Source organism: Perna viridis, chromosome 11 (genome assembly GCF_037379345.1).
Source record: "Perna viridis isolate PV_CMFRI_1.1 ecotype Kerala chromosome 11, ASM3737934v1, whole genome shotgun sequence".
In the NCBI taxonomy this organism is placed as follows: domain Eukaryota; kingdom Metazoa; phylum Mollusca; class Bivalvia; order Mytilida; family Mytilidae; genus Perna; species Perna viridis.
In genome coordinates, this window is record NC_142455.1 from 37,147,053 (window position 1) to 37,162,197 (window position 15,145).

At 35.5% G+C, this 15,145-nt stretch overlaps 1 long non-coding RNA gene across 28 annotated transcripts in view; it reads left to right on the top strand.

Moving 5' to 3' along the window:
- The window catches only part of LOC148603958 (uncharacterized), a 50,944-nt gene continuing 35,799 nt past the window's right edge, over positions 1 to 15,145 (top strand). For 5 of the 28 annotated variants that reach the window (XR_015916514.1, XR_015916513.1, XR_015916516.1 and 2 more), the window contains exons 1-6: positions 227 to 480; positions 4,528 to 4,673; positions 5,667 to 5,837; positions 6,400 to 6,535; positions 7,975 to 8,089; positions 10,124 to 10,242. This is a non-coding gene — a long non-coding RNA (uncharacterized LOC148603958). Of the gene's footprint in view, positions 159 to 223; positions 618 to 4,527; positions 4,674 to 5,666; positions 5,838 to 6,399; positions 6,536 to 7,974; positions 8,090 to 9,192; positions 9,252 to 10,123; positions 10,243 to 10,913; positions 11,007 to 15,145 lie in introns of those variants that run through there. The other 23 variants (XR_015916509.1, XR_015916510.1, XR_015916511.1 and 20 more) reach the window with 19 other exon arrangements.

Consider the following 15,145-nt stretch of genomic DNA (forward strand, 5'->3'; position numbering starts at 1 on the left):
CTGGTCAATCGATTGGTCAGTTGTATTTTAAGTTTAATTTGATGAAAAAAAAATTCTCCCCATCAAATTTCGCCCTTATTATATAATACTCAAGTGAAAAAAGTTGTTTTGAAACATGGATATGTTGGGGGAACCAGGAAAAGAGGTTCATTTTTAGGGTAAGTGTAATACATTATCAACAGCAGCATTTTCGTTGAGATTTTACCACCATTTTAATAAAGAAAGACACTTATTCAAAGGATTGAAGAGCAAAATTTTCTCATGAAAAATTCTACGATTATTTGGGACTTGAATGTTCCACAACAGAACCTCGAACGATAGCCACACCCATATGCGTTTTTTTTTTCTGACTGTTATCCGAACATAAGTCATTCCAAACAGGTAACCATCCTTTTGCTATAAGGAATTTATCGGACCTTTTCATAATTGAGGATAATTAAGACCCGAGACGATTTGAATGTGTAATGGCAGTACAGGCAGGTAATCAAGTCAAGTAAACCTTATTTAAAGTCGATAAATCAAACAGGAAATATAAGCTCTGTACAACTTTTGAAATCGTCATAGTGTAATTTTTGCTGACTTACAAAATGTACACTGCTCTCGCAGATTCATCAGCGGTAAGACCTCACTAACCTACATTCAAAACAAGGACGTCCATTTTAAAAACATTTCAGGTCATTTTGTATTGGTCCAAATTTCCTCTGACACTGCAACCCTCTTCTTTTTATTTGGATATTGATATGTCGGGTTGGGGTCAGAATGATGTGCCATACAAAAAGTTGGAGAAACAGCGGTACCGCGGAGTACCGCCCTTCAACTGCTTGTATTTGTAACAACTTTCAAGAATCAAGTTGAAATTGTGCATGTCATATCTACCTAGTTTGATTCCAGGATCATTTTCCTGTATGCTGATACCAAATTTGCTACAAAAATTACCTTTTTTTTTGAAGTTTTGATCATTTTCCATTTGAGACCCTGTTTTGTTGACATTTAAAATGTTTTAAAATTTTTGAACCGTAAAAGAGAGCATGTTACTTTTGGAACGGAAGGGTAGTACACACGTGAGTTTTCTGTGGAATTTTGAAATATTCTGTTAGATTCCAGTCTTAAAAATCGTTTCTGCTCTGTTCCTTCCATAATGTAATTCTTGTAGTTAATTTGGTATTAGCATAGAGGAAAATGATTCCAGAATCAAAGAGTAATCAAGGGAACCAAGGTTATATTGGTAATAAAAAGAATGTAATCTAGGGACAAAGACTAGATATGGAAAACAGACATTCACAACAAAGAACATAGAGCAGTGTGGAAAACAACCGCTCGCCAAATACGAGTAGATGTGTATTTTGGCGAGTTCTCATTTGCTTACACTCGTCAATTTGGCGACCATCAATTGATTGGCAAGGTCCAAGGAAAGTTAACCAGCCAACAGGTTACTTAGTAAAACATCCCTTAACATCATACATTATAAATATGTTCCCTTCATTTTAAGAAGTTTAGCTTGAATATTTCAAGTGAATTTTGGCATGATATGCACAATTTTATTGACTTGTAAAGCATTGTTTACGATCTGCCATTTTAATTTCTGGTAAATGGGATGCGCCAAAACCTAGGCGACGGTCCTGATCTCGTATTAGTGTTTAAACGAAATTATCTTGGTAATTTAAGATTTGTTACCTTGCAAATTAGTTGTTTATTGCTAAAATAAAAATGAACAAGAAATGGAGTACTTATTTTGTTACTGTAAAGTACTTGAAAAACTTAAATGGGAGGGTATATTCGAAAATGGAAAAGTTTTTGATAAATTTAAAAACAAATGAAAAGATAGTTGCAGAAAGACAGGAGATAGTCAAATCCAAGAGAAAAAAGATGATAGTACAGAAAAAAAAAAAGAAAATGTGGGTAGTTGAATTTATATTTGACTAGCAAGATCAATATTCCACTAGCCAGAATGGCAAGTTGGGGAAAAATGGTTTCTCACACTGATAGAGTAACTAAAATCATACATACTAAGTAACAAAAGCAAGTGAAAAACTCGGACTCCACTAAAAATTGGGAGCATGGACCAGGTGCACCGGTAGGGTAAGCGTCCTCTGCTTTTCTAGAAACACCTGCGGAGTTGCTCATAAAAAGTCAAGTCTGGGTAGACAAAAGAGGAAAGGAAAACTATGACCCGTTGAATAAATCAGTTTTCATGGTGCAGATGGATACACCATAACGATCCACGAACTAGGTAGGTGTGACATGCACAATTTCAACTTGAAAGTCATTGCAAGCGGTTGAAGGGCTGTACTCTGTGGTACCGCTGAATCTCCAATTTTTTGTATAACACATCGTTCTGACCCAACCCTACATATCAATATCCAAATGAAAAAGAGGAGAGTTGCAGGGTCAGAGGAAATATGGACTAATTTTGTATGTGGACCATATTAGCTAAAGGATTGATTTAGAGATAAGCCTCTTGGTGACCTGAGGCCAAGCCCTCCAATATGGATTATGGTTATCTTAATTTCCATTGCCTCTTTTTCTCTAGGCAATATTAAAACGCAAGGGTGTTAAGATACTGATAGTGATAGGGATTTTTTGCTAAGGAGAAGAACGCTTCATTGATTTTCCAGATGTCAGAATGACAGGACAGTATTAAAGGGATGGCATTTTTTTTACAAGAAAACAATCGAATGCCATCATACTTGCATTGATATGTTGTGGTTCATACACTACATGAAATTAATTTTCAAACTACATAGGTACCCTATGGAAAATGCATGACTAATAATTGCGCTCTTGTATCCTATAGAGAATGTGTACTATCACATTCACTTTTTTTCTTCATCACTGTTTTTTGGTGCTTAGCTTTCCTGCAAACTCTGTGGTGACTTTGATCATTCTTTTTTTTTTCAAAATTGATGCTTTTTGGGCTGATATTGAGAAAAAGTTTTTCAAAAAGGCTATTTTAATGGGCAATGAGAAGGGATGCATTGAATGGATAGGGGCACGGAAGTCCAAGTCAGGTTATGGGGTCCTAGTAGTGAAATGGCCTGATCGAGAGGGCAAAAGGGAGACTGCACACAGGCTTTCCTACATGATAAGGCATAGGATCACAAGGGATGATTTTCAAAAATCTTTTAATGACAAAGAGTGCAGCCATATCTGCCATGAGAAACTGTGTGTCAAGCCAGACCACATAGCCATATAACAACATGAGTTTAACCAGGAGAGAATTCACTGCAAAAGTCAAGGCCTCTGCTCAAAATCACACAAACCATATTGTTTAATATTTCATTTTATTAATATAAAACTATTTTCTAACAGAAATTCTCCTTTTCTTTTTTTTACACTGTAGGAATGGTCTGTGTGTTTGTTTCGAGAAGAAGGTTTCTGTTCTTTTTCACTTTTCAGTAGCGAGTTTTTCTCATACGCAATAATTTCACTTAATTTTTCATACAGTTTCAGTGATGTCACTAAGTTTTTAAGTAGCTGGCTAATTAGATAAAGTAGGTGGCGAACCCGCCCATTATGGCAGGGGGTCCGGGGGCCGCAAGCGGCCCCCGTAAGCTCTGGGGTAAATGGTGCAATATCCTGCATTCTAGGGCTCTCCTGGGCCATTGTACAGGACAATAAGATTACAATTTTTATACAAGTTTCTGTTTGTTAAGCCTAAAAAATGTGATATTTTTTTAAAATTTTGAACAAATTGTTTATTATTGAAAAGTTCCCCATTGCATAGACCCTTCTTTTTTCCACTTAAGACAAGTGACAACAAAGTAATTATAAATAATTTCAGCTTTTAATTATTTTTTTTTTTCTAAATTGTTTTGCTAACTAGCATAATTAACCACTCCCATATCAATCTTTTCTCTCATTACACGCTTGAACCATCAATCGATCCAATCTTGTTGAAAATTTTGTTTTGACAAAAATGGCACTTGTCATACCCAATGACCTTGCTAGTATTTTATCGAATTAAAATAAGATATTAAATATCATCAATAATATGATTGTTAATTTATATCTACCATTGTCACTGTCAGTCTTTTTGGCCTTAGCTGGCCCTGGTGACAAAAAACTACAGATAGATGATTGTCCCTGTGTCACAGGCTTTGACCTTTTACGGCCCGACATGTTGCTTTTTGCTGACCGGAAACGAAGTATTTTAAGTTCAATAAAAATAAGAAAGTCTATATTTAGAAACAGGGAAAAAACGCGGACTATTTATTTTAGCAATCGAACAATACATTAAAGTCACACCGATGCGTCATTCAAGTGCAATCTTTAATATTTGTGGATGAATATTGTCAGTATATTATATAAAGAGGGTCTTGAAGAATATTTCATGAATTTTATTTTTGTGGGGTACGAAAGTAGCCGGCGACGTTTGAAAGAGTAGGCGGCGATTTTTGCCGGCTGCTGGCTTCTAATGACATCCCTGAGTTTGTACAGTTTTTCACGTTTTTCACCTCTATATTTCTTGTATTCCATTGTTTGCTTATGCTGCTTTTGTAAAATGTCTAATTTCTGCACACTTTTTAGAGCCTGGTAAGCTGTACTCCCAACTGGAATGTCACAGTGTAAGGCACTACACAACTCAAGGATGGATTCACCTGGACCAAGATTTACACTATGGATGGCTGAGTGTGCCCTTCCAGAATAGTTCTTTTTGTACATTACATTTGAAGGTAAGGAACGCCTTATGCTACGATTCACACCCTCGACAAAGTTAGTGTTCATATTAAGCCTGGTCTTCTCAAGTGCTTTTGGTCCGAGGCACTTATTTACTGCGATACGAATAAAATCCATGTTTTCATGGGTATGCATGATTTTGAATGTCTTTGGTAGTAGACTTCTCTTCTTGAGCCACTCACTCTTGCCACATACAAAAGAATGTTTCTTGCATAAGTCATGTTTTCCCATGTAGCACCGTATAACTGCATCAACTGTATGAGACATCTTTGATTTAACTCTTTTAAAATTTCCTCCGAATTGCTTAGTACATACCGCAACTTCAGAATTGCACCTTTCAGTTAAGTCTGTTGCAAAGTTATTCAGTAGCTTTTGGCATTGCTTTTGTGTCCGTGCTGGCATGATTTTTAGGAGACTTTTGTCTTTTTCCACACTTTTCCGCATATTTACCGACAAATGCCTGGTATCAATGAAATGCTGAGGCTCAGTTTTTGATTTTCCCTTCTCATACAAATCAACTGCAGCTCTGTAAGCTGAACTGTCTGGGTCAGTAACTAAATAGTCTACTTCTATGTTGTCTTTTAAAAGGTTTTCAAGGCACTCCCTGGCCCATGCATATTCATCACCAATGCTCTTCACCATTGGAATATTAGCACTGCATTCATCAGTACATTCAGACTGGAGTTGGCCTGAGTCAAAAATCAATATCTAGTGAAGAATGCTCTGAACAGAGCTTATTTTTGTCAACCAAATTAACAATTTTATGTTTTTTTGTTACATTTTCAGCTGATTAGCTTGTTGGAACGGTGTGCGTCCAATTCCTGGGTTGGGTCTGTTGCTGTACATGCCATCCATTTGAACACTAATACATCTTGGATTTTTCTTTCCTCGGAGGCGGTTTATTTCAACTAATTCTTCCCTTCTTCTTTTCATGTCTTTTTTACAACTTGTACAATGTTTTTATATACTTTATTTGTCCTTCTTTGCAGGCTAGAGGCTGCTGGAGTTGAGATATTGCCACTTAGAAAGATTTTGCACAAGCTTGTAGGACAAATTGGAGTCTGACTCAGGCCAACTAGTACACCAGTTGTTAGTTTTGAGGGTTTTCTACCCGGTCTGCCGGTTTCAAGTTCCTCATACTGTGTATACATCTTCGAAAAGTATTTAAACGATGCGCAAATAAGTCAAAATCTTGATGAGAAACCTCTTTTTTCTTCTTTGTCCAAATCGTATAGTAAAATACCATCACAGTCTGGACTTTTCATCATATGCTCTCTAAATGCGCAATTCCACATGTTTTCTGACTTGTAAAGGCACAGCACTCTGTGGGAATCAGAATTCAACCTGAAAATAAGAGAAGAAACCATATTTTATGTCCTACTAACACTAAAGTTATTTCTATATTCAAATGCAATTTACAGTTATCTCCCCCTTAATTTTAATATTTTTTTTTAATGGAGCATTTATGTACATTTGGCTGATATCTAGTTGATTTTTTCCTACTTTATAACTTCAATAAAGGTTAATTACTATACAAAGTGCAAGAATTTGTGTTCTTGGAAATAAATTAGCAAGTTTTAAGGAAAAACTAAATAGTTTGAAAATTGTGCACATATGGCATATATTGTTTTTTTTTTTTTTTTTAATCTACATTAATAAGCTGTTTGATTGTAAGTTAATTACGTTATTTATTATTACATGTCCTACCTTTTTTTTTTTTAGCTCCTTTCTTAGATTTCCTAGCAACAGGAACAGATTTAGATTTGGTCGCAGTAACTTGGCCACACAACTGGACTGCTCTGCCTTCTCCTCAGGATCAGTGTATGGATCATTAACAACCAGTTCATGAGTTTTCCTTGTAAGTCTAATGTATTTAGGTGTTTCTAAGTCACTTTTCACTGTTGAAAGTTTAGTCCTTGCTTTTTTGTGAGGTAAATTCCCAGATTTAAATGTGTATTTATTTCCTTTTTTGAATCCTGACATTTTATAAATTTGAAATGTTGACTCTGTTAATTTAGCATTGATAAGTGTTGATGTGCTCTGATGCAAGTTTATTTTATACACTTGTTTTGCAGTACAGGTTGATGTGAAAAGTTCAGTCTTTGCACTATTTACAGGATAAACAACAGGTGCCCCCCCTTCAAACATATAAAATTCTTCAAAGATGCCATTTGATGATCTCATGGCTCTTCTATAGTTATTATGATGACAAGCAAAATTTGTTGCTGTCATTCTGGTACCTCTTATCACCAACGATTAAAAATTACATGATAAAGTTAGAAAGTGGATCTTCATTTCACTTAATTTAGAAAGTTTTGAACCTTTTTTCCATTTTTTTTGTATTTTTACTATTAAAAGGGTAGATTCTACCCTTAATAAATTTAGATTTCAACTTGTACATGCATAAAAGGAGTATTGCTTAAAGTGTTGGAAAACATAAGTGAGAATAATTTCTAAGATATTTTAACAAGAAATTTTCCATTTTTAATTTTTGATTTTTGCTTTCTGTGGAAATTTTCAGCACTGGCCGCAAACTCGCACTCCAACCTAAAAAGGGAATATCTCGACTAAACTTTTAACGGATTTTCACCTAACTTGGTTTCTGTACTTGTGTTAAGATGTGCTTTATAAATGCGAACTTGAGTACTGATTCTTAACCGCTTCATGTTTTGATAGGATACAAATGCGCAATTATTTGTTTACATTCTACTGGGAACTTTTTTACTCCAACATGGTACTGAGTACTGAATACAAGGTGGTACCTGATTGGTTGGATATGGCTTGAAATTTATTTTCATTTCAAAACTTACCCATTTATGATTGATTTTATTTTGGTAATAATTAATAATTTGTTATAGGGTTGAAATGATTTCTCATAAATGAAATCTAGGTGCTTCATTTTTTTCCAGTGTATTTTGTGCTGAATTTTCAAGAGTCCATAACAACTGAAATTTCGATCAACTTTTGCCGCATGACCATATACTTTTTTTTGTGCAAATAAAAAGTATGCTTTTCTAGTTTTAGGAACTGAAACCCATTTTCTGCTAATTTGTGTGGTTTTGTTGAAATTAATTTTCAAACTACATAGGGACCCTATGGAAAATGCATTACGAATAATTGTGCTCTTGTATCCTATTACAGTTCTCGATGGATGATGGGAATATTTTACACATATCATGTAACATAAACAAAATTCAGACACAGCTGACAGCTGCAAATAAGACAATGATTGCCTTTCCTATCATGGAAAAGCTATGCTTTGATGTGGATAATACATTTGGAGTTATATTTTTTTAGGCGAGGTAGGTTCTTGACAACAGCAACAGTGGAACAACGGAGATACACGTACCTGTACATACATCCATGTGTTTCCTGAAGTTTTTAAAAATCACATTCACTGTTTGAAATAAATGTAAGTAAAAAAAAATAGGAAAAGGCTTGAAAACTATCAGAAAAGATGAATTTATTTTTACAAAACGTAATCTTAACCTTATTATATATATATTCATCCAATAACAGTAGAGGCTAAAAACCACTAATTCCACTTCCCATAGGCTTCTATGCTAATTTCACAATATTCAATGGCTTCTCTGGACTTTACCTTAACTTTAACCTGCAGAGGACTATATATCAGCATGATTCTACATATGCCAGCTCACAATCCTCTGAATGGCATGTGGGGTTAGCTGACTTGCAGTGCAGTACTGGTCACCGGAAGTGAAGTGTCTATAAATAGCATGGGAAATCCCAGTGTTTTCACAAGATAGGGGTATATTTAGAAATCATTATGGAGATTAGGCTTCACATCACAAGAAGCAAAATGCGCCTATAAAATGTACAGAAATGTTTTTCCTTTCAGAAACTGTTTAAATTTTTTAAATGAGATGAGAACTATTTTCACAGCACTATGAGGAACAGGGGTAATTTCTGCGTAGAACTATTTTTGCGTACGTTCCAAATGCTCATTGGTTGAATTGGTGGTCTGTAACCTAAATAGAGCAGTCTACATATGAAGATACATGTATATATATTAAATTAAACCTTGTTCAGACACATATTATGTGACAGGATAAATAGTAGTTATGCAAGGGAGAGTGTACATTTGTATTACTTGTACAGGGCACAATGACCAGTTTAGTTTATTTACATATATGTACAAATGTGTATTAATTCCTACATGTATCAATGAAAAATCATGTGGAGTAGATGTAAGATAGAAATAATGTCAATTGTTAATAAATAGACCAAGAATTAGTTTGCAATTCTAACTATTGCTTGTCTTCTCTGTTTGTCCAAACTTTAAAAGTTTTATAGAATTTTATTATCCAACATAAAATGTATAGAAATGCCCATCATTTACAACTGGTAGTTACGATTTGGAAATTCCTACAGCCGGTCACTAGGAAATCACAGCCATGCATTACTAATTTTAGTATGGGGCATTAATAGTTTTTCTTACCTTTAATAAGTGACAACTTTAAGTAAGAGTGATCTAATTCAATTACATGTAATTAGATTAGGAGATTTAAAGTTGTTGAAAGATGGTACTGGAACTGAGTATATTGAATTATTAGGTATGTTTAATCTTGTACTAGAGATTAATTATTATTTTCTTTCTTTTTTTTTTTTGGGGGGGGGTGATTATTAGAAACAACACCATCATGATTTATTTTCATAAATATTTGATTCATCGAGATACAGACTTATTTCAAATTAAGGTGAAATCATATGTTTCAGTAATAGATATAAAGTTGGTTAAAAAAAGTATCAATGCAAAGCTTTTTCCATATTGGCCCTGTAATATGCCCTTTTTATTAATAGCCTCGGATGGCTGTAATGGCCATTATTAGTACCTCGGGCATGTAACAGGGCCAATACAGAAAAAGCCATACATTAATACTATATTAACATGATGCCCTTATTGTTTGCCTTGTGCAGTCAAATATGGTAAGATGCCCTTATTGTTTGCCTTGTGCAGTCAAATATGGTAAATACATGTAGATTTGTGATATTAAATATCTGAAATCTACACATTTCATCTTCAGTGCTCTTAGTAATAACACAAATTGTATGTCTTTAAATGACATGAAATGTAAATACTTAATATGAGTTTGAATTAAAAAAAAATATGATAATATCTTGAAAACTATAATAGATAGAATGAAACTTTTGATTGACGAAATGATCCTCATGATATGCCCTAACAAAGTCTTCATGGAGTCATACTTGTCCAACACCATTTTGTTACAGTTATTGCCTTTGAAAGCAAAAATTTAAACAGATGAGGAATTTTGGCTCCTGGGAGCCTCTTGTTTATATGTTCCAGGCTCATCCATTATTGAGTCATAAGTTGTAAAATTCCTGATTGTAGAAACAATTCTTAACTTTTTTTCATTTTTTGTGTCTTTTGTTTATCATATTCATATTTCTCATTTTGTCTTTTCAGCTTGGTGACTGGATACAAATTTGTCGGAAGTGGCAAGATTCCCCTGGTCCATGATTAATCCTGCTTGCACTTGTAGTCAGACAGTAGTTTGAATTAATAGGAGCAGAACAGATCCTCAGGTGAGTGGATTCTTTTGGATCTGACTTTCCATAGCCTCGGTTTACAGCCTCACACTTAAGTGTCACTGTCCCAAAACGAGTCTTAACGAAGTTTGTCCGACCAAATCTAATGTTGATTATATTACACCCAAGTCTCTTATCATCCTCTGTCATGTACAAGCATTTTGCTTCCACATCTGGCATAAAGTCTTTGCCCCAGTGATCTTGCTCAGTACCTTTACATACATAGGAGTATGATTTGTACTTTTCTAAACAATGTCTTGTATAACACGCAATGATACTATCTGTTGCATAGCTAAATCTGTTTACAAGTTTGTTCATATCTCTTGCAAACTCCCTAAGACTAAGAGCGAAGTTGAACCCTTTGTGCAGCTGTTGCTTAAGTCAAAAGCGAATCGTTTTTTTTTTTTAGCATTGTGCAATCTGTTTTAGTTACAAACTGTAGCATCATTTCATTAAATTTAGCATTGTCACAGTCTCGCATTTGTGATTTGGCTAAGTATCTGGTGTCGCGACGGTTCTCAGGTATGATAATTAAATTTTCTTCTTGTTTCCGGCTAAATCCTCTGAACGTATGACTATCACCATCTGTTGTTAATTGTCCAAATATAAATGGTCATTTAGCATATCACCCAGTATTTCAAAATACCTCTCTTCATTGCCTATTGTAGCACTCCATTTCATGTTGGCTGAACAGTTACCAGGATAGCCTGGGCACTCTGGATCTCGTCCAAGTGATCTTAGATTGCTTGCTGTCTTACAAAGTATGTTTGCATCATGAAACTATAAGTTTCTTCTTTACTGTTACATTTCGGCTAGTGAGCTTCTAGCTTGGGTAGAAGGCTGAAACTGTGTTGTTCTATGGTGACAAGAATTTTTTTTGTATTGTGTGTCAGTTTCAGCTAGTATAGGTGTGTTTTCTGGGAACCCATATCTTCAAAGTGCCATTTTTAGCTCGCCTGGCCAAAGACCATATGTGCTATTGCCATCACTTGGAGGCATCATGAAACTATAAGTTTCTTCTTTACTGTTACATTTCTGCTAGTGAGCTTCTAGCTTGGGTAGAAGGCTGAAACTGTGTTGTTCTATGGTGACAAGAATTTTTTTGTATTGTGTGTCAGTTTCAGCTAGTATAGGTGTGTTTTTAGGGAACCCATATCTTCAAAGTGCCATTTTTAGCTCGCCTGGCCAAAGGCCATATGTGCTATTGCCATCACTTGGAGTCCGTCGTACTTGTCCGTCGTCGTTAAACAATTTTTCAAAACTCTTCTCCTCTCACACTACTTGACCAATTGGTACCAAACTTTGTATGAATATTCTTTGGGGTATCCTGCATAGAATTGAAGTGGGGATTTTTGATCCATCAAAAAAAAAGGCCTCCGTTACTAAAAATAGAACATAGGGGTCAGACAGTAGTTTTTTGCAAATATCTCCAAAACTGTAGGTTTAGCTGATTTAAAACATTTTCATTTTCATATGATAAGCCATGTTGGAGTTATTGCTCTTTTTCAATGTTTTTTTCTATTTTTAATGTTATTTCTTTAAAAAATCTTCTCCTTTGACACTGCTTGACCAATTGGTACCCAACTTCTAATGAGTGTTCTTTGGGGTATCCTGCATAGAACTGATGTGGGGATTTTTGATCCATAAAAAAAATGGTCCACGTTAATAAAAATAGAACAAAGGGGTTAGACAGTAGTTTTTCACATATATCTCCAAAACCATTAGGTTTAGCCAAATTCTTTCAAAATATGATACGATCCTTATTTGTAGGACTACAAAAGTCTTCAGGCATAAGAGTTGTTAGATGCCTCCTTATAAGAGTTATTGCCCTTGACAGGGGAAAATGACAGGTTTTTATTTTTTCAGTTTTCAGCCAATGTCTTGAAAACTATGATAGATTTTAACTTTCATTTGCTGAAATGATACTTATGATAAGTCCTATCAAAGTTTTCTTGAGTCAAAATTGTTGGGGAATTTCTTGTTTAATTTATTGCCCTTGAAAGGCAAAATTCAACCAGGTGAGCGATTCAGGCTCCTAGGAGCCTCTGGTTTTCAGTGACTTGGCCACTGTTGACCCTGATTTGATCAGACTACACACAGTCTGATGATAGAGTTGCCAGTGCCCTTGTTGACTTTATGGATTGGTCGTATGGATTCAACTGGAAAAATTTCTCGCATAGTTTATATTTGCTGGTACAGTACTTCTAATAGCGTGATTAAGGGGCTCAACTTATATGTAGCAAGCATCACTTTATCTAGGCGGTAGTTTATAATTTGTTGTAAAACATGTTTGGACTTCTCATTTGATTCAATTTCAAAATTTCCCTGCTTTAAGTAAGCATTTTTTTCAATCCAAGTCTTAGATTTCTTAATTTTTGAACATGCAAATAAATAAAGTTAACATTTTGAATGGTTACCACAGGAACAGTTCACTATGATACTATGGCATCAGTAACATATGATAGTTTTGATAGAGCCCCATCAGGAATTTTGTAGTGTCATGTATTCTGCTTGTCACCTTGCTGCTATGTCAGAAGCAAACAGCCCATGGAGGTGTTTTTTTTGGGGGGTTTTCAAGCGAGCTGGCATTATATCACACACACTTGACAGATTTGTCACATACTTCCTATGGTTGGCTGACATGGGTCTTTTGTTGAGGTAATGTACTGGTTCAGTTGAAGTAAGACCTTTGTTGACCATGCTTTCTGCAGCATTATATGCACTACTGTCTGGATCTGTGGTTACTTCATTAAGCTCAAACCCATCTCGCAGTTCTTGCCCAGGCTTGTTCATTTCCAATACTGTCTTGCATGTTAATTTAGTTTTTAGCTCACTTGGCCAAAGGCCATGTGAGCTTTTGCCATCACTTGGCGTCCGTCGTCCGTCGTCCGTCCGTCCGTCGTCCGTCCGTCCGTCGTCCGTCCGTCGTCCGTCCGTCGTTCGTCCGTAAACTTTTACATTTCAATCTTCTTCTCTGAAACCACAGGGCCAAATAAAACCAAACTTGACACAAATGTTCACTGGTATGAGGGCATGAAAGTTTGTGATTTTGGTGCCGATCGGAAATTCAAGATGGCCGCCACCGAGGATCTTAGTTTAACATTGGACCCTATGGGAAAAACATGTAAACATCTTCTTCTCGGAAACCACTTGACCAAATTAAACAAAACTTGACACTATTAAATGTTCACTGGTATGAGGGGATGAAAGTTTGTGATTTTGGTGGCGATCAGAAATTCAAGATGGCCGCCACCGAGGATCTTAGTTTAACATTGGACCCTATGGGAAAAACATGTAAAAATCTTCTTCTCGGAAACCGCTTGACCAAATTAAACAAAACTTGACACAAATGTTCACTTTTATGAAGGGATGTAAGTTTGTGATTTTGGTGCCAATCGGAAATTCAAAATGGCCGCCACTGAGGATCTTACTTTAACATTGGACCCTATGAGAAAAACATGTAAAAATCTTTTTCTCGGAAACCGCTTGACCAAATGAAACAAAACTGGAAACAAATGATCGTTGGCATGAGGAGATGAAAGCTTGTGATTCTTTTGCCATTTCAAAATGGCTGCCACTGTGGATCTTAACTTAACCAAAGTTTCCGCTCGAGAAAATATACATCTAGAGGTCGCCACATGATCTTCAACAAGTGGGAAATTTCCTCCATGTAGCAAGCTCTAAATTGCCCCAATAAAAACAAAGTGGATAAATCAGTGAACACAATACTGAGGGGGGGCTGGAGGGAGTCTGATCCCGGAATCCCGACTTTATTTTTACTAAATCCCGAAATCCCGAACAACAATGGAACTTAAAAACTGCTAAAATCCCGATTCCCGGTGGATCTATTTCCGGAAATCCCGGGCTTAATTCTCAGAAATCCCGAAATCCTGAGCTTAAAAACCTCTGATCCCAGCATCCCGAAAAAGGTCCGGCCCTTCCTCAATACTATATCAGTTTATCATTTATGGTAAGAAACTAAAATGTTTTAAAAAAAGACAACTACATGCCAGTGACTATATTTCCTGCCTTGGGACAGGCGCAAACAATATGTAGCGGGGTTAAACTAGTTTTGTTGGATCCAAACCCTCCCCCTCTATATGGTCAAAGGCTAAAATAAATACAAAGTTAGACACACAGTAAAAATCAACCTGAAATACATCCAATTCATTAGAAAAGTACCTCAACAATTATTAACAATAACATAGAAGACAAACAAATGAGGTATAAACAATGAATGCTTGCAGTTACTGAAAGCAAGCTCAGGACACAAATAAGGATGACAAATCTTCAAGCCTCCCAACACAAAAAATATCAGTTACAAAACTTCCAAAGGATTTAGAACTGCAACATCATAGACTATGTTGGTCTAGCAAGAAGTTGTGCAATGACTAAAATGCTAAAATATGAATGATTAAGTTATAATGTAATGATCTAATAAGAGTATCAATATTTTTTCCTACAAAGACAAGATTTAATGATCTGACAACAATGTCGAATTTATATCCTTTATGAATCAGTCTATTTAAATAATTCTTAAGATTTGATGGACATTGTTTGCATTTATGTGCCTTGTAAACTATATTTCCATACAAAACTGGATGTGAAATGCCTAGTTTAATAAGATTAGTTTTTTAGCAAAGTAATCATGTTGGAGGCTAAGAAACGCTGTGTTTTGCAGAAATTTCATGGATTCCGCAAAACAATGGCAATTTCTGCATTTTTAAAGGCCTGGTTCCGGATTTTAGTATGTTGGGGTTGCAAACTATGCATTATGTCCCCTTTCCAACCTGTCCCATGCAATAATTCCTGTTTACCAATGCTTTAAATTGCAAGAAAATCTTCATCTAAGGAAAATTCCTTGTAAATTTACGCAAAATTATATGAAATATTTAGCAAG